Genomic DNA, 27,000 nt, shown 5'->3' on the forward strand with positions numbered 1-27,000 from the left:
TAAAACATCGCATCTGAGATTTTTTGTAAACTTTTTTTTTTAAGTACAAAGCTGAGGAATACACACAGAATTCTCACAGAATGCTATACAGAAAAGCCAAATTTAGTTTTGAAAAGGCCCTTGAGAAAAGACAATGTAAGAATTATACACTAACTGTCACTAACTACACTTGCTTTGTTAATCTATTATCATAATTTTCACTTTAATACTTAATAAAAAACAATGAATGTTGTTTAAAATGTTTACTGTACTGATATATCCTTTATATCAACGTAGCCTAGTTTGACATGACTGAGGAATTCAATAGCTGTACTATTTTAACATAACAGGTCTTAGATGAATGGCTTTTAGAAAAGGCTTGTTACATTCAGATTAATCCATCTTTGTGGTTCGCTATTATCCTCATCCTGACTCCAAGAAGGACGTGGACCAGAAAAGAGCTAATCTCTAAACCAAGGCTGTCAAACACATTTGTTATACTGGACCAGATTTGATTTAAATGTACTTTCAAGCAGACCATGTATACCATAAATTACCAAAATGCCAGGCACAGTCAACATGTAAAATTCAATTTTTTTATGTTTTACCTCCATTAAACCCAGTTCGTAGTCATTGCCTTTTTACTAGATGCAGAATTTAGTAAAACATATTCACTGCCCTCCAAATAATGCTAAATATTCTAGCATTATTAACCATAATTGTTTGAAATAATTATTATTGTGATTATAATAGACAAGGGACTATAATAATCTAAGTGCAGATCACTGAGTGTGAACTAGTAAAAATTACTTTACCATTATTAATTCATATATCGGAATAATCTGCATTGTTCTTATTAAGGACATGCTTTTCAATTCCTTATTTTTGGCAGTTTACTGTACATTTCCTCTATTCCTTTCTTATCCTTTAAAACATTTTTTTTTACAATATAGTTACCTGTCTTATTATGTGTATCCCTATGACACGCATCTATGTTTATTCCTATTATACACATACAAAAATTCAGGATTTCCTACCCCATGACCTGTTACTTTGTTTGTTACTCTACATTTGTTTGTTTGTTTTTGAAAAAATCTTGTATTGCTAACTAGGCTGGAGAGTAGCGTGAGAGCTACATTTAACTATACATTCATTGCACCTTGCATGTCAGTCTGGGGATAAAAGCAAAATGTTGTTATAGGGTGATTCTGAAAAGTTTCAGCAATAGAATACTAAAGACCACTATGACATGTATGGTATTCCTAGGTTTTCTATGCAGTTAATTTAAGAAGAAATACAGGCAATGAATAGATTTACTGGTATATAAGGTGAAAGAAAGCCTCTTTAGGTCTCCAATGAAGGACTGCATGGCTTTAATTAGATGATATGCTTGATGGACACAGAAAGACTAATTTGCATAATAATTTAATTCTGTGGCCCCATTGTGAAAGTGGCCATACTAGCTTTTGTATATTGGTCCTTTTAAATAAATCTAGCTTTGGCAAACATAAAGATGAATCAATATGCAGACAAAGTCTTACACCCATGGACAGAAAAGGTGTAGTTTTACTGCAGTCTCTTGAGGCAAAGACTGGGAAGACACACCATGTACAAATCTTCATAGTACCAATTTATATTTAATATTCAAAAGTCAGTAACGTTAAATATTTGGTCAACTGTGCTGTGTAATAGACTCAGAGAGGGTCATCACTAACAAGCAGTAACAACGACAGTCCTTAATTAACTGCTTTGTCAGGCAAGCAGTTTTGAGAAAGACATTAACAGCACAAAAACACAAGCTGTCGTATGGTATTATTGTTACTATTTGACCATTCAGGTGTGCAGGAAAATGGTTTGTTCCACTTGTTTCACTTCAGGCAAAGCACTTTCTTTGTAACTGAGCAATGGTCTGGCTTACTCCATGTTAAACTGTGTATGGTAATATGTTTTTAAATTATATATTGTTTATCTGTATCAGGTTATCCAGTTGATTTATGATTCTTCTTTCAATTCTATTGTTCTTGAAATTAAATTTCTCCATATCATATTTGCCACAAAAATCGTGTTGTCCTTTAACTAAAATCTTACTAAAAGGAATTGCACACCTTTTAAATGTTCGCATGCAGATTCACAGAACCACCTAAAATTTCTAGACCAAATAAATATCCATGTGACAGTAAATGTTTTTTTGTGTTTCAGTGGATTTGTTCAAATTTTGTTCAGCCAAATATTCTTGTGATAAAGTTCAAGGAATAATAAAAGGATTAAACCATTATCATATTCAACAAACTGTACACTTTAATTTATTTATAAGGTAAAGCTCCTTTTTTGCATTAAATGTGAGCTCCTGTGTCTTAACACTGTAAAACATTACATGAATGAAATGGAGCTCTCGGGGTCATTTGAATAGTCAAATCAAACAGAATGTGAGAACTGCTCTGTGTGATGTTTTTAAGGACAGAGTCTGCCACTGAATTAATATTGGAGGCAGCCAGCCAGCTTGTCTTCAGCTGAATACAGTACTTTCAGTATTCAATCACATGCACATTAAGAACAAAGTCACTTATTTAGTGCTCTTTATATCAAAGAACAACTTATAATATGATCTAATTAAGAATCATAGATCATGGATCATAGATTCATCATTATTTTATGCACAAAAATGTAATTAAGATGTATACAGAACATTCACATAAAGTATTATTGCTGCTTCATACAGATGTCAAGTAATACAAATGAGCCTGGGTTCCTATATTATAGAAAAACCAACAGAGGAAGATATATCTGATAAATATTTGACTAATGCAGAGTTTTGAAAAACAGTTTGTTATTTGCAATGGTTTCAAAGAATTGTTCAGTCGTATGTGAGATCTTTTTGCATCTTTAATCTTTGTGGTTTAAGCATAAGCTTTCATGTTTGTGAAGTACAATCTGCAATGATGAGTAACATTTTTCAATTAATCACCCTTTTCTTCTTGTAAATAAAATAATAAAATAGAGCTGCTTGGGGTTACAGACGCTGAAGTCTTTTTCTTTGAAGATTAATTTCTTCAAGGCATTTTTCTCTCATCAAAATAGTTCAAACCACAATATTTCAGACGCATACAAGCAAAATCATGGTGAAGTTGGAGAACACTTACAGAATGTTTAATAGCCTGTGGCAGTATAATGAATTATATAAAGCTTAAATAATTAACATTCCTGTGGTATGGATCTCTGAAAAGTCTCTCTGGTGCTTTGAAATGAATCTCTGTCAAAATGCTGCCATCTATAGGTATCTATAAAGTATGACATAGTTATGCTGTAGTCCAGTTATAAATTCTGTAGCTGACAGTTTGATCTGAAGGAACTTACAACTCCATCCATTTAAACAGCTGGGTATTTTACTGGAGGAATGTTACATTCATTCAATGTAAGGTCATTTGTTCAAGGGCGAAACAGTGCTTTCTCACCTGGGATTTTGAAGCCACATCCGTCTAGTCACAAAGTCTAAATACTACCCCACCTGCACAATGATATAACATAAAAATAAAGGAATACAAATGTTAATTTTTAAAAGTGACATAACTAGAAATAATTTTCAGCTCCAAAATGGAGTTCTGCAGTATGGTTATACTCACCAAACAGAACATACTTAATGAGACCTCGAAGGAAATCCAGGATGCTGCTATCAATGGTGACTGTGGACCAGTAGGTGGTACTTTTCCCTCTGGATTAGAACTTTCAAAATAATTCCCCAGTATGTGAAAGGGGACACTAGGAGGTGATGAAGGAGGTGGCATACGATGAGAGGTCATTAACAATCTCACAACCCCCCAGTGTCTTAGATACTGTAAATTCCACGCACTGTGACCTGTATTTCAATGGTCAGTCCTGTCATATGAGAAAGTACTTTTGGATCATTTGGGGTATAAAGTGCTATATATATAAGAAATATTAATTATTTTATATTTGTTGTCATTAAGTTGTGTATCATTTTATCATTTTATTTAAGCAATTTTGATTCTGATGGTGAATGTGTATGCTGATGTGACTTGTGTTACAGTACAAAAATTACTATCATAACTTTCAGTTTAGCTTTGATGTACAGTATGCTTATTTGGGGGGGCAATGAAAAAATATTTTAGACACCATGCAAATCTGTACTATATTGGTATGGAATTTGTATTATATGTACTATAGGTGGGTGGCACAATGAAGCAGTTGTTAGCACAGGGGCCCTGGGTTCAATTGCTGGGGTGCTATGTGTGGAGTTTGGATGTTGTCCCTGTGCTCTTTCTCCGGGTGCTCCAGTTCAAATCCTGGGATGTTATGTTGTTTACATGTTTTCCCTGTGTTCACACTTGTTTCCTCCTACAGACTAAAGAAATACTGGAATAGTAATTAGCTTCTAGGAAAGGTGGCCTTGGTGTGAGTGTGTGTGTGTTTGTGCCTCTGCATGCCCTGCAATGGACTGGTGTCCCATCCAGGGTGTCTCCCACCTAGTGTCCATTGCTTGTCTGGATAGCCTCTAGCATTCCTATGAGCCTGTAACCGATAAAGCAGTTTGCAAAAGGATGGAAGGGTGTACTATAGGTGCTGTATACTATAGGTCAGAATGTAATCATTATAAAAAACAAAGGAGGACAAATTTAGCTGCCAAAAGGTAGTAATTTTTAGGTACTTTTTTGGATGTAAATAAACATCTTCACCCTGTCTCATAAAGTATATGAGTCATTGGGCATACGCAGCTAAAAATAAACTGTAATTTAATAAAATACCATTACTTCAACTCCATTCCACACTTCAAATGGAACTTCAAGCTTTTTTTGTTTAAAAAAAGGAATGACATCTCTTTTAAAAGAGCCAGACAATTTTGAATGTAGATTCAATCTTTCTGCTGTTTGCTCTGAATTCATGGCTCTATCAAAGTAGAAAGTGTTCTCAGCATTGCTGGCCTGTACAGTTGCTGAGCAGCTGATTGTCCTCGTGCATCAGAGAAGACCAGTTAACACAGAGACTGGCACAGGGCCAGTGGGGATTACTAAGGCCCTGGCTGCAGTTAAAGGTGCAGACAAGCAGCATTCAGAACTGCACAGAGTTTCCAAAACCAGCCTCTAGCACTGTATCCTTGACTTCAAAACATCTCCCTTACTCTCCAAACACATGCACTATCAATATACTGCAAGCAGCCAGCCAACAGGGAAGTCACTTGCATGTTCAAAACAAATGCTGACAAAGTTTTTTTAGTAACCAGATTAGAGAACTGCAGCTGACTTTCAGTTGAATGAAAAAAGGGAAGTAGTGGCTATGAATTTTACTGACTAGAGTCGGACTAAATAAACAAAGCTCAGAAACTCGGTTTTCCTGTTCTTAGTTGAAGACAGATGGGATTGACAAATGCAAATATGCTGTAGGGTGGTGCTTGAATCACCAAAGACCTTTAATGTAAAATATCACATTGTGTTAGTATCTCTTAAAATAATTAAATAAACACTATTCATTTCAGACACACTTAAACAAAGTTCCACAGATGTGCACACAACAAATTCACTTGGTCATTTTCCGAGTGACACACATTGGGTCTTACCAGACAGGCATCTGTTTAACTTATATCAGTTAACATACCCAACAGAGAGAGAACTGGACAATCAATTTTCAACCCGCAAAACAGAAAAAAACAACACTCAGCCACATTTTAAGTGCTGAAGTGAAACAGAAAAAGTAACTAACTATAGGTGGAGAAAAACTAAAATATCTAAAAACCCTTCAAAATAATATCAAATAGTGTTCCCCTAAAACTGTGAATTCTGTTATATACCTCGGCTATATTGTATCTGTTGTGTCTGGGTAAGATTTCTACCTAAACATCACATATGTGGGCTTCCCATGCTTTTTGGAATGATGATTTAATTGTCAACTAGTCTGCTCAGCTCCTTTCATAAATTACGAGTCTTTAATGCAGTGTGATGAAATCCATTATAATTTAATAGGCCATAATAAAATGAGACAGAAGTGCACTTGGCAATATTATTCTGCTCATGTTACGCCTCTTAAAAGATGCCTCTTCTGACAAAATGCTGTCTCAGTGACCTAACTACAAAAGTAATTGGGAAAGTATCCTCATTTTTATTGTTAACAATAAATGAACGTGGCCAGCACCTGCAAAACATGAGGGGGATCTAATTCACCTGGTTTCACTATTCGTCCCAGTCTCCTTTCATCCAAATGTGGACATCACAGAAATGTTTAACAATTTTGGCAGGACCACAAACAGTACTGCAAGTACCCTCTGATAAAAAATGACGGCGACATTTTCACGACACATTATTTCAATTGACCAGATTTCAAAAACTCGTATTCCTTAAGAAATACCTCGTAGGATACGTAAGACAAAGTCCTAATGACTAAATAAATTATTAAACCGTTTACAGCCCTTCAGCTAACCTTTTCTTTATAGAATCACAAAAGAAGCAATAAACAAAAACACACCAGTTAAACATCTCAGAAAATTATTTTGAAATGATTCTGCCACCCGCCTGGCTCTAACTTTCGCAGGAACTATTAGAGGTATCCCAGGTATTGCAGGCATCTTTATAACTATCTTTACATATAGCAGGTGTTATATACTGTAGGTGTCACAGGATGCCCTCAGTTAATAGTTTCTAAAGATTGAGTACACTTATTATGCATGAATGAAGCAAGTAATGTGCTTAATGAATATAATTCTGGTCCTTGAGAGTTACAATTTTTGATCCAGCTGAATTTGAAATTGCTAACTTTAAAATCCCCAGCAATCAATAACAAAAAGAGTGCCAAATCTTCAGAAACGAATGATTTAGTAATACTGTAGTTACCCATAAACCAGGCTGGATTAGGGTTCCCCTAGGACAGGGTTGGTAATGGTTGCCTACAATCTCTGCTCACCTAAGGAAAGCAAAGATACAGTACATACAGTATCTGCATGAATCTGAATTAATGGTAACTTTAACTTTCCCAGCAACTACAAAAAATATAATAAGAGCACTAATCAAACCAAAAAAGTGTCTTCCTTCTGAAATTACTATAATTTTTTCCTTTCAAAACGTTTTCTGAAATAGGCTTTTTTTCTTTTTTTCACATTTTTAAAAGGTTTTTGGATTATTATTATTATTTAGTTGTTGTCATGGTTCACATTAAATGCACCATAGATCTGAGGAAGCCTCTACTTGGAAATAGCTTTTAAGTAAGTACAGGAAATGCCTGGCTGGCTGTATTTTCCAAGCAGATTAATAAAGGCGGTCGCTCCCAAATGCTCCACACGTGTCAAACACACACACACAGAAGTACACACACATGCACACCCACACACACATTTCCAGACATGCTGAGCAACATTAGGAGGCGGAGCCCTCACCACAGCACTGTACACATGAGCTCTGTTCTTAAAGCTACAGGACACTGTGTTCTTACTGTACCCAGCTAAACAAATTAGCAGGATAAAAGCACAGATCCAACAATTATTTTTATTGAGTGATTTGCATGTCTAACTTTTTTATTTGTGTAGCCAAAGTGGACCATTTCCAGCTCTATAAGAATTCCACTACAATATAATCAATAATGCTGAAATGTATTAGACATATCCAAATACATTTGAAGGTCTTCACAATTAAACAAGTGGCCTTGACACATAAAACATAAGAAAGGGTTTCATGAGAGGACACTGTTCAGGCAATCTAGCTTATCTGCTTAATTGTAACTATTGGCTTCCTTAGAATATAACCCAGAGGAACAATTTCTACAATATGGCTGGATAACTTGTTTCAGATACTCACAGCCCCGTTTGTGCTGATATCACTTTTAAAAGCAGTGCGCTGCTGTTATTATTTGTGATCTCTGGTTGTGTTTCAGTGTTGATTCTGAAGACGTCAAGTGGGCTGACTTTGAAGATTCTGAATACTTGAATCAAGTCCCCTCGTAGTCTTCTTTGTTGAAGACTAAGAGATTCATTTCACTTAGCCCAAGACAAATAGCCTAGGGAAAGACCATGAAAACTCAACCTGCCAGAGATGCAGTTCCTGAATTGGTCCTCTTCAGTTTCATAGAAGACGACGAATAGAGGAGGACAATATTAAACCATCATCCTTGACCACAAAGTATAGCCAATGAATGGTGTTTTTTACCTTTATATTTGATTCTTATGATAAAAACATGGCAGGACTGATTGTCTCATTGAAAAATTGTTCTTAATTGAGAAATTACATTTAATTTATGATATATTTAAATACACACCTGAGCCTTCTTAATTCTAAAGATGTGTATTTAAAGATAAGCCGCTGTGAATATAAACCAGTCCCCCAGTGTTATTCACTCTCTTTATCTCATTCAGGCATCTACTGCTACTGCCACACATCATTGCACTGGTCTCTTTATTGGCTCCCTCTTACTGTACACTTTTTCAATGCATTCATGTTTCCCTACCACTCTTCCCCAGCCTCCAGTCATCTTCCATCTCTCCATACAGTATATCTTATTCCAACCTCTCTCTCCTCCTCTGGATTTTTCCACCTTTAGGGGCTGTTCTTTTCCTTGGCTCTGCAGTGAAGGAATTAACTATCCATTGGAATCACAACAACTATTATCTCTCTCAGACTGGACAACTTAAACTTCACCTTGCTCGATGGCATTCCTTCTTTACTAAAGTAAAGGATTTGTTACCTGCATATTACCATCCAATGGACGTTGTTTTCACTCTGCTCAGTATTACTTTTGCACTAACATTTACATGCCTCTCCATTTTTGTTTTGTTTTTCTCTCCACGTGTTTTTGTTATTTTTAATTTGCTTATAACCAAAGAAACATTTATTTTGTATTTACTTTAAAATTATTTTATATTCTGTAAGTTGGCCTGGATAAGGACATCAGCTAAAACAAATTAATGACAATAATAAAAAAGAGAAAAGAAACATCTGCTGCAATTAATGCACCAAAAACCATGTTTTTAAGCAGAAGGCTGCGGGGATAAGCGTTATCTTCAGCGTTCTTGCAGCTGGTGTGAAATTCAGCACAGTCTTTCCTTAAAGTCAAGGTCAGACTTTATCCTTTATCCTGCAGACAGAGAAAAGTAGAGTTAGTATTTTGTTGATGTTATTTTTACTTTCTTAACATTTACCACAGAAGCCAATTTTGTTGGGACTGTTCTCTTATATTGTACTCTTTTTCTAATAATGCCTTGATCTTTTCTATAGATGCCTCTACAGTATATCTTATGGAAAATGTAAATAATAACAAAAATAATAACAGAAGAAAATCATGAAAATCACAATTATTTTGCTGTGAAAGACATATCATTCATTATTGACTTTTTATCTGAATACATTTTTGTACAAGAAACTTCCCCTTCGAGCTCTAACACTTTAACTACTGTTTTTTATTCTCTGGGAAATTTTGTTGTTTTCAGTTGCTAACCTCCCTAACAGAGACATGGCGATGACAAATAAGCCGAAAATAACACGTAGGAGTTCTAATTGTACCTAGGAAGAAATTACACAAGGAATCAGTGTGAATGTATGTTGTCCTACATTTTTGTGGTTTTAAGGAAATACTGCTGCCATTGTTTGCTTATAGTTTATGTTCCCATGAAAGAAAACTATTTTGCTCTAACATCATGGAATTTCTACAGACAATAGCCTGGAGTGATACAATGCTGTTTGGAAGAAAATGAGATATCTTCAACATTCTAGCAAAACAAAACCCATTTCAGCCCTCAGAAAAAAAAAAACTGGTTTCCAATAATGTCTGCGAGTGCCACCTTTACATTAACAGAATTAAAAAATTGCTCAAAAACTAGGCAGAATTTCACAGAAATATATTACGAGATCGTGAGACCTACCAACAATCCCGTATTTCATAATTATTTGTGTCAAATTTGTGAAAGAGCTTCTGTGCGCCAGTTACAGTCTATGGTCATAAAAATAACATATTTGATCCCAGTTAAAGTACATATTTCATTTTACAATCACCAAAAACGGCTGAGATGTAATCTGGAGTCAGTCACATAAACAAATAATAATACATATACATAATAAATAATAAAAGATAAATATAATCAGGGAAAATTGCATAAGATAATATAAAACAAATTTCAGTCCTAAAAGGATGTAATACAATTACAGACAGAATTATCAGTCACCCTTAACTGAAACAATATTACCAGCTTGTTTAGCTTAGTAAAGTCATATTCACTTGTCAGTGATATCTTTTGTTTTGAACTTATTCATCTTATTGGTGCTGGTGATCACCAATAAAGAAGGATGCCAATACTTATGACTGCAGCTGTCACTAAATCCATGCCCCATTTTCTCTTCCTCTGCAAGATGTCATGACAAGCAGAGATTGTTCCCACTGACAGAGCCAAGTGTCTCCCTAAAAACAAGACAGGGCACAAGTTAATTCATTATTAGTTCCAAAGTAAGTCTCTCTCATACAATAAATGATGCATCAAAAGCTACCTCTGCCATCCGATGGCTAAGATGTGGTACTGCGCTTATATAAAAAATACCTTGTATGATATGTAAGACAAATCCGTTAAAGGTTACTGAAATATCACGCAACCTGAAAAAAGCAAAATCTTTTACTGATTATACCATGACTAACTTTACAGATATTCAGCTGTAAAACTATTACACAGTCCTAAGGGTAACTTCAAATCTAGTTACAAACATGCCAAACTATGTCAAATTAATAGTAGCAGATTTAACTGTCATAAAATGTAATGAAAAAATATATCGGCATATGAGTTAAGTACTTATATAAAACAGATTACCTCATTTTGTAGGATTCCTACTCATAGCTAAGGCTTTCATGAACTCTTTTCCTGACTAAAGTAGCCATTAGATGGAGGTGTTGTCACAGTCCATTTCTGACTGGTGAATTACGATGAGCCAGTTCATTGCAGCCAGTTCATTGAGTTCTTTCGTGCTCAGAATACTTGTCATCTTAAGTTTTTTCTTAGACCTGGAAAGTAACACTGGGTCTGGTAGACCTAAATTGCAAAACAGAAAAAGTGAAAAGTTCATCAAGATTGCATTGACAGACAGACCAAAAAGAATAAAAAAGAATCTGGTCCTTTGTATTGGTATTGTTACTAAACAATATTCACAAATTTCTGTACTTTAATATGTTTGTGAGAATTTATTTAATTCCTTCGCTCTTCTGGCATAGTTATACGCAATGTACATTTTATTTAGATTTTTACTTCTTAAAACCATACTGCTACAATCTAATGTAGTTCGAAAGGTTGAATTCAAAACAAAATCAATTCAAAAGGTTTTTTTGTTTGAAGCCATTCACATATAGAGTATTCCAACTCTAAGCCTAAGATATGTTCTCATGACTAACAACTAAGCCTTTACCCCTAGTGATATACTCGTTGAAAACAAATGCTACTTCCCACATTCCAAAGGTTAATTGGCTTCAGGGGAAAATTGGCTCTAGTGGGCAGGTTTGTGTGTTTGTTTGTGTCTGTGTGTGCCCAGCTGCGATAGACTGGTGTTTCATTCCAGGGTGTTATTAATAATAATAATTGCTTACATTTATATAGCGCTTTTCTGGACACTCCACTCAAAGCGCTTTACAGGTAATGGGGACTCCACTCCACCACCACCAATGTGCAGCATCCACCTGGATGATGCAACGGCAGCCATAGTGCGCCAGAACGCTCACCACACATTATGATCAGTGGGGAGGAGAGGAGAGTAATGAAGCCAATTCATAGAGGGGGATTATTAGGAGGCCATTATTGATAAGGGCCAATGGGAAATTTGTCCAGGACACCGGGGTTACACCCCTACTCTTTTCAAGAAACGCCCTGGGATTGTTAATGACCACAGAAAGTCAGGACCTTGGTTTTACGTCTCATCCGAAGGATGGCACCTGTTTACAGTATAGTGTCCCTGTCACTATACTGGGGCATTAAGGATTTTTCAAATGAGACATACTGTACTTCAGGGGCAGATGATAGAAACCTTCTGCATCTGCTGAAACTAATCTCATGCTACCAGCTACAATGTTGTTTTGTCTTCATGGCAGTATACGGTGCCCTCAGTAAACATTGTTGCTAACCTGGTAGGAATGTGCCTATAAACTAGGGGAGCACATTACATCACCCATTTAGTGTAGATGTGGGGTTTTCATCTTATAAATTGCAATATGCTGTATAGTCATTGTGTGATATTGATTGCTACTGATTAGAGACATATTCATTTACTTGAAAGCCTCCTTTAAATTAAAGCTTGAAAGTCAGATTCAAGTGGTGCTGATAGCAATGATTATATGGATATAATTGACATAAACTGTGTGGAAACCTCTTTATATATTTTTAAACAATGTTTTATATATTATGTATATATGCATGCATTCTCCCTGGAACATATAATTAGACGTTAGTAAAACAGAAAATACAGACTTATAATTGTAATACAAATTACAATTTTTGGACATAGATGATAATGTTATATAATGAATTGATAACCAAAATGTAAACATGTATAATGTATATCTGAATACAAATTACATATGTTTCTAAATACAAGTTATTCTAAGATTTCTTGATTAAGTTTCTGATATGCTCCTGCACAGCATGCAGTGCACTCCAAGAAGTGTACACATATAAAAACAATAATACATTCAATCTTCACATGATTCTCTTAATAATGTGTTTAAGCAACCACCTGATAAAATATATAGAAGAGCTAAGATTTACTTAATAAAGTACAGTATTTGTGATAAATGTTCCAGAAACTGCACTTCTCTATTAGCTTCTGGTATTATAAAAGCCACAGGTGCTTTCATCCCAGATCAGGTAAAGCCATATGCATTTTGGTAGTGATCAGGTGGAACAGGTATTTTGATTTTTTTATGCTGGTGAAACTTTAAGGAAACAGAGTAATAATGTGTTCAATAAAATGCAAAAAAAAAAAACCCAGACCTATCCTATATCAGAACATTTACCACAAAGAATATATAACATTACTGATTTCTCTTAGATTGGATTTGAAGATGTACAATGTAGCAGTAGAGAAGAGTAAATTATTTTTTGCACAAAGCTAGTGAAACATATTGGATATATTTTTTCTTTATCTCTATCGCATATTTAAATATATTGTGATGCTATAAGGGGCCATGTCCTCAAGGGGCTTTACTTTCCCTGAAGAAATAAGATAGTGAACTGATGGTGAATGTGCATCTCACAAGAGAATTAACATCACAGTCACTGAAGCAGAGATCAGCTCCTGACCCTGCTCCAGTAATTGGCTGCCGAGACAGCCCTAGAGAACAGGGGAATGGACCCTGTGCAGGTACCTACAGACAGGGATCACTAAACAAACACTATAATACTAAATATGCAAAGTCCAGGAACAGGCCAAATTCAGGAGCCTGAAAAACAACCCAAAAAGAAATAAAACATAAGCAGGCAAAAGAAAACACTGAATAACCAGGAGTAAATAATAAGAAAACAAGAATATGAACAAGACTGAAACAGAACAGGAGTAAGAAGTAAGATAAGAAGCACAATACAAGATTCAGAAAAGTCCAGGGAAATAAAGGTCAAATCAGAGGTATGAACACTGAAGGAAATGAGAGCTCAGTTTATCTCTCTCTTTCCTAGCGTTAATCCCACATCAGCAGGGTCCACTTGTCGGCACACCAGTCTCCATTTGGTGGTTTGAACCAAATCTTTGAGCTGATGTTGCCATTAACTGTGACCGAGAAATATTCCAACCGGCGCGTCGCTCCGCCTGCTGTCAGAGTGGGAGGGGGGGGGGAAGGAGAACAAAGTAAGGTAGCCAATTCATAGAGGAGGATTATTAGGAGGCATGGGAAATTTGGCCAGGACACCGGGGTTACACCCCTACTGTTTTCGAGAAACGCCCTGGGATTTTTAATTACCACAGAGAGTCAGGACCTTGGTTTTACGTCTCATCTGAAGGACGGCGCTTATTTACAGTATAGTGTCCCCGTAACTATACTGGGGCATTAGGACCCACCTGGACCGCAGGGTGAGCGCCCCCTGCTGGCCTCACTAACACCTCTTCCAGCAGCAACCTTAGTTTTTCCCAGGAGGTCTCCCATCCAGGTACTGACCAGGCTCACACCCACTTAGCGTCAGTGGGTTGCCAGTTGTGAGTTGCAGGGTGATATGGCTGCTGGCAAATATATATATATAGTTTATAAGTGGGGAAGGGAGGCATGGAGTCCTAAGTACACTGGTCAGTCTATGATGGGCTAAGACCTAACACAGCAATCTGCGTGGTCTGCATCTCTCCTGAGCAGCTGGGCCAGCAACCAGTGCTTGAGGTGCCCTCTGGCAGTGAGGAGATGTGACAGTAATAGCTCTATGCCATATAAATAGAGTGCCAAACCAAGAGGAATCAGTGACGTTCCGGAGAAGAAGTTAGAGAATGAGTGGAACCAGAATTTAGGTTTTTCTCATTGACTATCTAAAAAAAAGGCCAACAGAGACTCTTCTTAGAAAACTTAGAAAACGCAGCTACTTTAAGGTAGATAAAACTATTCTTACACTTTTCTACAAATCATTCATTGAAAGTGTCTTAACATACTGCTTCACTTGCTGGTTTGGCAACAAGTACCAATATTTGTAATAGGCTGGGTAAATTAGTGAATATAAGTGGCAAAATAATCTGCAGTAATCAAGTCAACTTAAGTATCCTTTACAAACAGAGGGTGACTAAGCAAGCCAAAAGCATCATAGAGTGTGTGTCTCACCCCCTCCATTACGAATTCACACTTCTCCCATCTGGGAGATGCCTCTGTGCCCCCAGGTGTAAAACCAACAGACTCAGGAAATCTTTAATTCATACTGCAATTACACCCGTAAACAATGCAAAGTAACTACCTAGTCTCTTGTTTCTTTTCTCCCTTAACACTACTGTATTCTCTTCTGTTTTGATGTTTATTTTTATGCAATGATGTTTATTTGTCATTGTGTTGTGTTTGACTATGCCGTAAAAAAAATTCCTCTAGGGGACAATAAAGCTTGAATTGACTGCCACATCAGCCTTTTCCCATGCACAGGCTGAAACATTAATACCAACGCCGTGGGCAGGAGACTCACCTATAACCTCTACAATTCCAGACTCCAGGCTGAAGCCACTTGGACATATCAATAGCTGTTTATTTTTCAAACACAGCCATGGAACCATAGACCTTAGTCTTACGGCAGCTCTGCAAGCCTGTGTTGCCTTTGCACCTGCGGGTCTTAGGTCACCTGCATATGATTTATCCCCAAGTTCCCCAAGAACGTGAAATGGGAGAGGGGCGGCTGCTTGCTTGTCTGTACCCCAGCCCTGTCACGAACCGCGCTCCTCACCGGCCGGGCAGCCAGCTATCCGAGCCCAACCAGAGTTCAGCGGCACAGGGGTATCATTCTGTTTAGGGGGATTCTGACTTAGAGACATTCCGTCATAATCCCACAGATGGTAGCTTCACACCGTTGGTTCCTCAGCCAAGCACATACACCATGCTTACTCGGCATAGGCTGCTGACCTCACAGTACAGCCAACAGACTGGAAGCTCCTCAGCTGTTTCACTGGCATCCGGGTTGAACACCAGCTGTTCCATCACTGCATTATCAGTCACTCACTTACGATGCAGGCTGCTGGCTCACTGACACAGCCACCAGGATTACTGTAAATCTGCAATCTCAAGGCTAACTGCACACACCTCTGATACCGTCTGGGCTGCCTGGTGTTGTGCCAGACACAAGCTGTATTACACCAAGTTCTATGATCCAAGTTCTATTCAATAAACAACAGTCTGACTTTAAGACTTGTGTGTGGGATGAGTCTGTGATTGGTGCCCTCTTGTGAGCCTCCCCACATGGCATCGCAATATATATTTAATAATAATTTAATAGTCTTGTATACAGGTTTATCTATATCCAATTTAGGCTAATTTGATTGTACAAACTTTTTTTTCTTACTTGTAAACATGTGCAGGCTGGTTGATACAGGCACCGCAGTAGCAGCCACTCTAGAGGCCTCCAAAAGAACTCTAAAAATTGTAAATCATTTCGATTCGGGTGTAATCAGTTAATAATTGCATTACTGGTGAAGGGTTTTAAATGCCCATTTTCACATGGATGTTAGTTGTGAATGAGTTTAGGAAGTGTCGTAGAGTTTAGTAATGTAGAGGAGGGGTGTGGTGTCTCTAATGACTTATTTTTAAATGTTTCTGTTTATTGTGAACAAATGTGGGACAAAATTTTAAGGGGGCCTACTATGGGTGTAGGGATCTGTGCATTTTTTACCCTGTGTAATGTTCTGGGATTCCAACCCATCTTGAGCTGTATTCTTTGTAACAGATGATTGAAGTTAATTGAGACATTTCCCAGGGGGCTGATTAAACACTCAGAGCACAGGTGCTGTCGATTGAGCCTCTGCTTAGAGTATACAAGGTACAAGAGTGTGGCTAGGAGGATTGTGGAGTCTTTTGTCTGCAGACTAAAGCAGATTCAACAACTTTATTTTTCCTCTTCGCATGAGTTTCACTTTAGAACATAATGTTTCACCTGTGATACAGTATGTTCCAAAAAGCTTTGTTTTTCATACAAATTGTCTTTGAATTAATTTTTTTGCCAAAATAATGTTGCTGTGAATCATGTTTCATCAGATTAGTCATGATCATAGATGAGTTTGTTGAAATTGGGTTAGCACTACTTACCACTAGTGGGTTAAACCACTTTTCTAACTGCATAGTTTGCTTAAAATGTCTTGTATCCTCTTCCTGGTGGGGGAAAAACATCATACTGGTCTTGAACACCATGCTGGAAACTGGAAAGTTTGTCTTAAATTTTTATAGTCATATTCACAGAATGATTTGCTGCTTCTATTAAAAACATTTTTCCACTCAGAAACATTCTGGATTATGCAACACTCTTGATTTTTTTAGATTCTATTACAGTGTACAGTATTCTATGACATATGAGAATTTATACAGTACATAAACAAAATGATCTGAGATCAATCTTACTTGTTTTGAAGGATCTTTTAAGAAATAACACATTTAATTGGGTTTAAGAAATTTAGACATTTTAGACAGTTAACATAAACAATAATAGTAGTTCAGGTGGGTGCATCAACATGTGTAGGCTGCAAAGCAACAAGTAATAGGTTTATTCCATGCTGAAAAGAGAAGAAACAAAACACAATGTTTCTTCTTCGGCTCCACAGCCAAAACGTTTTGTTTTTTTACTTCTCTTTTCCGCATGGAATAAACCTATTGCATATACAATAATATATGGGCCATAAAATAATAAATTGTTTTTCTTTTGACAGTATTTTAGCAGTGCCCGCAAAAAAAAACACATTAGTGAATTAATTTAAAACTAAAGTTTCTCAAAATCTTTTTATGAAAGTACTTCCAAATTAAGTATTATTAAAAGTCACTGAAAATGTTTGAAGGGATTAAAAATGCATTGTTGACAATTAATTGATCAGAATATGCATTATAACACAAACATAGTGATTTCTGATTTTCAGAAGCTCTCATATGACAGGTTTTTTTCAAATGCTCAAGATCTTTTCATTGGTGTCAAAGGTTGTTTCAGAGTAGGAATTATATGTAATGATTTCCAAACCTCAGAGCTCTAAAAACAAAATTGTCCTGTTTTCTTTTTTTCTTGACGATGACCTGGCAAACATTAACTTATTATGAATACGGTGAGATTTTATCATTCTCAGTCGTTTTTTAATACTGATTTTCAATTGAGGTATGCCATCCTTAACCTTAAATCATACGTTGAAACTTTCAGTTTATTATATGTCCTTCCTTCACCCACATAATAGATTTCTATATAAAAAATGCAGAACCTGGAGAATACAAGAGCAGTATCCTGGGTTCAAAGGGCAAATATTTTATGGATACTCCTAAGAAACATTTATTTTGTTACACAGTGAAGCCTGGTGACATACGGTATTAAATTGTTATATTTTACTATACAAACCATTTCCTTGCAATATCCATTCACATGACTGTTTAATTATAACCAGCCACACTTGTGGTACATTTATATTATTATACATGACATTCATCATAAATGACACAACCTTAAATATAATATTTTCATGTGTTATGTGCTTTAATAAATTAGGTGATCATTTGCAAAGAAGGGCCTACTGTCATAATATTTAAAAAACGTTTAGCAAAAATTTTGCAGTTAATGCTACTGTTGTCTGCACACTGGAAAAGCATCTTAAAAGGGTCAAAGAACTTTGTATCACGAAACTGTAAATATTAACTTTATTAACATGCTCATTTCCTTTACTTATCAGTGCTGATATTCTCTGATACAGCTTTACCTTCATAAACTGGCTCACACATCTTTATTGATGGTATGAATGATGATGGCAGCAGCAGAATTAATCTGAAGTTTACAGAAACATTTGTCAGCTTCACTATTTACTAGGTGGCACTTCACCACCTAGTAAATATTGAAGTAAATAGTGTTATTGTGCAACATGACAATAACAAAACATATGGCCAATGCAACCAAAGAACACATTGAGAGAAAAAAAGTAGAAATCTTTAGGCTTAAAAAGTCTAACATTTATAAAAAGTCAAACTTTAGACAACAATTCAATTGAGGATTCATTTTACATGTGCACAAAAATAAGTCAGCACACCCAAAGATTAAGTGAGATCTGGTGAATAATTTTGAAGGAATATCAGCAATACCTTCTGGAAACAGCATGCAGTATAATTTGCCGGTGTAGAGAATGACATCTTGTTCAATTTTGATTTTATTTTCATGTTTTTTCTCCATAACAATACAGTAAAAAATAATAAATCAAAAAAGCTATTTTTTCATAAACACATACTGTAACATCTGATAATCCAGGCTCACAGGCTAAAACTAGAATATTGTCTAGTATCACTTAGTTCTAGAATTCTACAATGATCTAAATACTGTACAGTATCTCTCAAACCTTCTTTTAATTGGGCATATACAGTATATAAAGTATCTGGTTTATTTTTGGATCAGTTTACCTTACATTCTTTAACAATGCTAATTCATTTCTTCATTTACAGTACTTCAGTTTTAGCATTAACGGCACAGACTGTGTTGAAGATGTTATGTGAATATTTGGAATTCACAGTTCCCCTTGGAGGATGGTTTGGTCTAGTAACATTCCATGCCTGCCTCTCCCATAGTCTGTGCTGCTCTGGAATGACAAAAACTGCAAACAAGCAGACTTCAACCTGCAACCCCTTCCCCATTCATCGTGATTCTAAATTCACATAACAAAATCTTCTTAAATCCACATTACACTACAGCGACAATTTGTGGCTATCTGTTCAATGGAATTGAATTGACAGAAACAAACTTTATTTTCTTTATGGTATCTGAATTGTAGTAGCTCAAGAGTTCTTTCACTCTCAGAATCTGGGCTGGAGGCCCATTTTTTTGGTGTAGCAGGATTCTCTGCTGCCTGGGGGAGTGGTGTGTGGCTCTGGATGAGACGAGCCCTTGAACAACTGTGTTCAAATCCCTGCAGGGGTAAGCACTGTGCCTGCCACACCAGTATGTTCATTTTTATCATTACAGATGTTCCTTGTGAAAGAGCAGTGTTGTACAAAACCAAGGTACCCAAGGTACAGCCTAATGATTCAGGAATCATTGCTGACACTGTATTAGAGGACATAGCCTATTGTACCAATATGAGCAATCCAGGCAATATGAGATGTTTGTCATCATATAGCCTCTTGGCATCTCAAAAGTACAGTAGGTACCTCAAATTATTGACAAAAAGATGTTTCTGGATCATCTTTGCAATAAGTATGCAATTGGTTAGTATTACACATTATATATTTTGATGCCAGTGTCAGATATCAAAGTGGTGTGAAATACAAATTTACAAGAGGGTAAACATACAGTAGGTAAATAGAAAGTGGGGCAGGTTGGTTACATGGAAGGGTATTTTAAACTCCCCCAAAAAACTTGCTCAACACTACATTCATAAGGTAAATGGTATCTCTTGATTAGATCAATGTGAGATCACTGAGGAGCGAACCAGTGACGTCAAGGTTATAGGCTATCAATATTGTTTATTTTATATTCAAGTGCTCTGCGAAAGATTGGTGTTCCGTCCTGATGCCTCACTACATGAGTCTTACTCAAGTTAGGACCTGGCGGCTCGTCATGGCCTTCTAAAATAAAGCAAAGTTCTGAAACAGGATGGATATTATTGTCAGAAGTAATTATAATTCTTCATTGTTAGTATTAATTGCAGTAATAGTAATATCAGTAGTGTTAGATACAGCAGATTTATTTCATGACCAAGAAATGTACAGTATATAGAATTTATGCAATAACAGTATGCATCATACAGTAACTTCCGTAATCCGTCCCTCTATTCTCTTTCTGAGAGGCAAATGCAATTAAGATGCGGACTTTGCTCCTCTTGTTCCTCAATAGAAATAACCTGCAAGTCAGTCTTGAGAGAGTAACTGCAGAAACACCTCAGTATCTCTGAAAAGAGAATGGAAAGAAGTGGACTTTAATGAGGTATTTGTTTTTTTTGTTTTGCTATTATTTCATGAACAGTGCTGTTAAATCCTATCTAGAGGGTACTAGCGTTGGAAATGCACAAAGAAATATTATTTTCAATTTTTAGCCTGCTTTCCATTAAGCCAAGAGACAGTCACACGAAATAGAAAGCTGTTTCAATAGATTTGCTTTCATTTGACAATATGAACAAATTCAAACCACTGCAAATGCAAACAATTATAAAGCTGGAAACCATGGGAAGGAAAAAATACTTTGTTAAATTATTTACATTATTTTCAATTTGTTAAATTTTCATTGTTGTTGATCATTTTTATTATTACTACTTCTAATTCCTATTGCTACTAAATATAACAATGATGACCACTGCAGAATTGCAGTTTCAATACAAAATTCTGATTAAAACGAAAAGCAAATGTGCAGTGAGTATTCTAAGGTCCAGAGGGAAAATGAAACATTAACAGTGTCATATGAGAGTCACACACAAAAAACAGCTGTTGCATTACACACCTGGTTAAACACCAATTGGAGATCCCGTATTGCTTAGAATAGTGACTAGTGCTGCTTTTTCTCTTAGACTGAATAAAGAGCTTACACCAGCAGTGGATGTCATTGTCAATATCAAGTTCCCATTGAACAATAAAAGAAAGGAATAAAGGTTCTTGAGAGTTTATTATTTGGAAGTTGGACGTAGCAATTGTTTTGATATCCTTAAATATGTATAGCACAGCCTTCAAAGGAAAACATGGATATTGACAATGGAGTGCATTCTGTACTGTATGTTTCCTTCAAGAATGTCCTAATAAAGGTGGTAGTATTAGCTGGATTATTAGGGTTTGTGTATTCTGTAAACAACTTACAGCTTTAGAAAAAAGAAACTTACGATATCAACCACAGACCAGTAATAACAACCTTTTTGCCTTACAGTTCCCTCACAGTTGAAACATGCTCAGTAATTGCATCCCATAAGCAATCCTAAGTTCCAGCAGTTTATTTTTGGCAAAGGAGAACAAATATGTTGACCAAACAACTGACTATTGACTTCTCAAAATCATTGTAAATACAATTGAAACCATTGGTTGTCAGAAGTTGTGTTACTCCTTTATTAATGTTCTATCTAGCTAATGTGACTGAATGGGTTAAATTACAATGATAATTGCAGTTTCTATGAAACTTATAGAAAAGCATAAGCTCACTGGCCAGACTAAGGAAACAACTCTAAATAAACTGTCTTACAAACCACTATAGCATCACAAGAAATAATGATTTATCAAATTTCAGTTTCCCTTTGGTGCCACAGGTTTTCTCTGTGTGGGTCTCATGGTAATAAGTGTGATCTGTGCCACATAAATCCTACTTTTCTTTTTTCTGTAAAGTTAAATACATGCTGTCAAAGTGTATAATGCTGATCAACTATCAGTCAAGCACTTATATGCTATTGTTTGTTGACATAGTTGCTCGTTCAAAATTGATCTTTCACCAGATCTTTGGCAGATCGAAGTGTGTAAGACAAACTGAAAAGATCCAAAATGGAAATGAAAAGCAGTCTGAGGAGGGCCCAGTCCCTAAAACACATCTCGGCCGAAAGCCAGAAGTCTTGGAGAGATGCTGCGCTTCGGGAAAAAGGAAAGTCTGTCTCACAGCTGGTGGCCCAGTAAGTGTGAAAAATATTTTCTCTTCTTCTAATGGTGCAAACAAATAATGCAAGTATTTAAGAGAAATCAGTTTAGTTTCATAACTGAGATCGAATGTGTCATGTCACAAAAATCTATGGTTGAATTTTAGGAGGGGTGTATTACTACTGATATTAGACAATGGATTAGACACAATTATCTGTGACACATACATGAAGGTCATCACAGCTGAATTTTTTTATTCTGTCTTTTTTATTTATCATGGAGACATTTTTTATTGATCTGTGTGGAATTAACTTTTACTGTATGCTTTCCTTTTCAAAATGCAAGCCATCTTTTGTGAAATGTAAAAATTCCTTTGTAAAAATACTGTAACGTAACATTCTAACTACCCAACTACTAATGTTGGGCTGGAATGATACCACCACTGTGGTGTTTAAATCTGGCATTCAAAGCATGTGGTAGCACAGCACACAAGTGCCGGAACAAGGACAAATGCAACTGGGGAATGCAGAGACATTTTAACCGGGAATGAAAGTGGGAATGAACAAAGGATGTCAGACTATTTCATTATTAGTTGTTGCTGTTTGTCCAGTAACTCTTGTTATCTCCGTCATTCTGGAGAAACATTTTCAAATTCAAAGCTGAGAAACTGACAAACAGCTCTCATGACCTACTGTCTATAATAATAATAATAATAATAATAATAATAACAACAACAATAATAATAACAATCATAATAATAATAATTAGATATAAGTATTTATCCATTTGTAAAGTAATCAAAGGAATTAGCCCAAAGTACCCATTTTATATTAAAATATCATGTTGTAGATACTGCACAAGTTATGTTGCGACCACAGTATGTTTGGAATTGTTTGCAGACAGAAATTCTTTCAGTTAGTGATAAACCACAATTGGGCAGCACAGTGACACTCTTCCAGACTTCCAGAATTCCAAAATTCCAGACCTGGGGTACTCTCTGGGTGGAGTTTGTACATTCTCCCCATGTTCATGTGTGTTTCCTCTGGGTGTTCTGCTTTCCCCCCACAGTCCAAAGACATGATGGTAGGTTAATCGGCTTCTGGGAAAAAACGGCTGTGAAATGAATGTGTGTTTGTGTCTGTGTATGCCTTAGCATCCTGTTCCAGGGTCTATCCTGCCTGGGTCCTGTTGCTAGGCTCTGGTTATCCTGTGACTAACCTGTGAAAATGGATGAATGGATAAAAAACATGAAAGTAATGTGGACTTAAAAGCACTTTCCCCCTCCCGTATCTGCACCTGCTGCTACTGCACAGGCATGATCGGCATTGATGGCCTACCCTCAGAGCAGTGGTACTTCCTAGGGTGAGGTCTCAAGCCAGGAAATGCAAAACAACACTGTTATGTGGCTAAGGCCCATATTTAATGAATAGCTTGATCCACCCACCAACTTCAAATTCCACTCATGCCACGTCTTTCTATTTGCCCAAGGCTTCTTTCTTGTGTGCGTGGAAAGCCTCTACTTTTCTATTGTAATTCACAATCACTGCATGGACTGATGTTCTGATTTAACCTGTATTGTTCTTATTCCATTTTAATATACTGTATAATTGCACACAATTTCAGCACCAAACTGCTAAATACAGTACGTGTGTCACTGATGGTCTGTTGAAATCTTAACAATTTGACACTATGATTCTAATATTCATGTTTGTTTCACAGCAGTTTTGAATTTACAGCTTCAGTACTAAATCCTTTAAAAAATTTAACATATTCTCAGCCAGCTGTGTTTGTGATCTTATTACAATATGTTAGAACTGTAATATCATGTTTCAAGTACAAGCATTTCAAGGGACTTTTTTTTTTACCTGAAGTACTGTATATTGATGACTATGCATGAACAAAACATGATTCAGGATTGCACTATTTTATAAATATGGCATTTTTTACAGGTACCAAACCTCACTGGACTTAAAGAATGCAGATTCAGAAGAACAGAAGCAAAAGGTTCTGTATTTAGTGCATGATACCTTTAACATTAATTAAAGCATTGTTTCTACATAAATCACATTGTCTACAGTGGGGAAAAGTATTGATTTTCTGTACTCATGGTTTTCACCTTATGGCAGTGATCCTTTTAAACATAATAGAGAAACAGTATAAGAATTACAAAGCAGCTGATGTGCTTGGAATGATTTAGCCTTGAACGCAAGATACTAAATAATAAAACATTTTACAGTCACTGTAAAGTTAAGACCTTAGCTTACATCAGAATAATGTTATTGTTTGACCTACTATAGTTTATGATATTGGTATATGATCTATATCAAAATATGCAATCGTTTTCACTTTATATTGGTGAACACCATAATGCTTGGTTTTCAAAACAATGTTTTGAATATCCACAAACTTTTACATCACTCCAAACAATTTAGTGTCAAAGAAAACAACCAGCATTGTGTCCAAAAATCATGGAAGAAATATAAATTTTTTTGGGGGGGGCAACACATACTCTATGTTCATTCACTCCATTATGTTCATATCCTATTTCAATCCTAAAACTTTCTTCAATTGCCCTCTTTAGATCCTAGCCAGAGATGATCCACCGGACACTAAATTTGAATCTCTTTTGAAGACGTTTGAGTCGAGACAGAAGCCAAAGAAATCCACTCATTATGACAATGGAAATCTACTGAGGAGCAAATCCATGGAGCACCTCCCTCGTCAGGGGGAAACGAGTATCTCGTCACTGCTGGCCATCTTTGAATCCACGTCACCCTTGAAAGAGACGTGGAGGAGCCCTCAAGTGAAACAGGGACTGACTGGTGACAAGTCTGTCTTTGTTCCATCTAAAAGGGAGAGACCAGTCACAAGAATTTGGCAGAAGGTAGTAACATCAGCAGAAGTAAAGGAAACTGAAAGTATTCAAAACAGAGAAGAGCAGGCCGTGAATAAGGTTACTTTTTTCTGTTTTTTTTGCTCTAACATGCATTGTGCCATTATTTATGTCTCAAAATCCCTTTAGCTTTAATTTATTTTCTTCTTTCTGTTTTTTTCTGTTTCCATGTGTTTTACTGGAAATTATAGACCAGAATTAGTCAGCACTGCTGCTATCCTCTGGCCATTTCCAGAAATACATTCAATATTAAAATAAAATTCTTCCATCTATTATTAGAAAGCAACTTATATCCCCCTAGGGGTTACAGAAACCTGAAGCCTGTCCTGGAAGCTCAGAGCACAAGGCATGGCCATTCTCTGGAAGAGATGCTAGGTCATTGCATGGGACACACACAATCCCACAGGGAAAATTTAGAGACACTAACTAATCTGGCCAGGATTTCTTTGGGAGGTGGGAGGAAGCTTGGAGCTCCTGGAGAAAGTCCATTATGGCATGGGGAAAATATATAAGGTCTACAAAGAAGAATCCCTGGGCCCAAACTGCACCCAGGAGCCAAGCATTGGGAGGCAGCAGCTCTTCCTGCCGTACCTCTGCAGCTCTCAATCAAAATCCTCTTCCTTTTTTAATCAAGGTTAATATTTGCATGAACGAAACTCATCCAGGTAATCACAGACTTGATTACAGCTTTTGCCATTTCAGGTGCATCGAAAATAGAGCTCTAGAAGGAGAAGAATATTTTACTAATTTTTCTTCAAATCTTAATTAATAGTAATTTTTTTAATCTATGATGAGTTTACGGGGTAAATGCTTTCGGTATATCATCACCCTCACGTTAGACGTGAACCTCTAAACTTGTGCATTTACTCAAGTGTGTCTTTATGTTGCTATGAGCAATGCAATTGTGTGCTGTGGCTTTGTTTATTCTTACTGCACGAACTCATATTACTTACTTTGCGAAGTTTGCCTAGAAGGAGATCAATCTTACAGTATGTGAGGTTGTTGACAATGGCTAAAAAGAACTTTGTTTTTAACCACCTATCCCTTACAGAATGTGACCCATGACTGGCCAGACAGATTTCTGAGAGGAGAAATGATAGGAGGATTGTCTGCACCTCTTGACAAGACGATGGGTCAAGCACGTAAGTTTTTTGTCATGTAAAGATAGGCGGTTCTTTCATTTTCCTACATATGCTGTACAGTACAGCTGTAAAAGTAAGAGCTTTTACTTTCTTCTTGTTTTGACCAGTCTTCACAGTTTTTAAATGCTAGTTTTTCTGGGTCAGATGGAATTTCTGCTTAAAATGTAATTGTCATATACTGTAGTCCTCTATGGAATTCAGTGCCCAAACCGAGAGTAATGAGGTAGATATGTACAATATCTATTCAGTTCTGGGTCTGGCCAAAAGGCATATTAGAGCACAGGTTGAATCATCTTAGTGCTGCGTGGACAATAATCTTCAGCATCAAGATCAAGAACAATCAATTCAATGCCAAAAATGAGTAAAAATATTTTAACCTCTAAGCTAAGCCCCTAAGGTGTCACACATATGCATTTAAAATAGATCTGTTTGCTCTCCCTATCAGTGTGTTTAAAAATGATTATTATGGAACTAAACCTGCTCAGACCAGTTTGGTAAAGCGTTATTTTTACATCAGACCAATCATTACTTGTCTCTGAGGTCTGACCATGAATTGGAAAGGGCAGGTGGCAAAGGGGATTAACTAGACCAGGGAATATAAACATCAGACAAAAGGTCATGAAAAACAGAATGTTATTGACTACTGCGACACAACAGAAAGTGCAGAGTGTGTGTGCTCATTCAGCCACTTCCTGTCCTTATATCAAGATGAAAGTGAGTTCTAAACCTTGAAATGTATCTTCTTTTGCGCTACAAAATCTAGCCCCCCTTCCTGGTGTGCAGTGCACCTTAACAGGAAACAAAAACTGTGTGTATGTGTGA

Source organism: Atractosteus spatula, chromosome 6, assembly GCF_055471065.1.
Source record: "Atractosteus spatula isolate fAtrSpa1 chromosome 6, fAtrSpa1.hap1, whole genome shotgun sequence".
In the NCBI taxonomy this organism is placed as follows: domain Eukaryota; kingdom Metazoa; phylum Chordata; class Actinopteri; order Semionotiformes; family Lepisosteidae; genus Atractosteus; species Atractosteus spatula.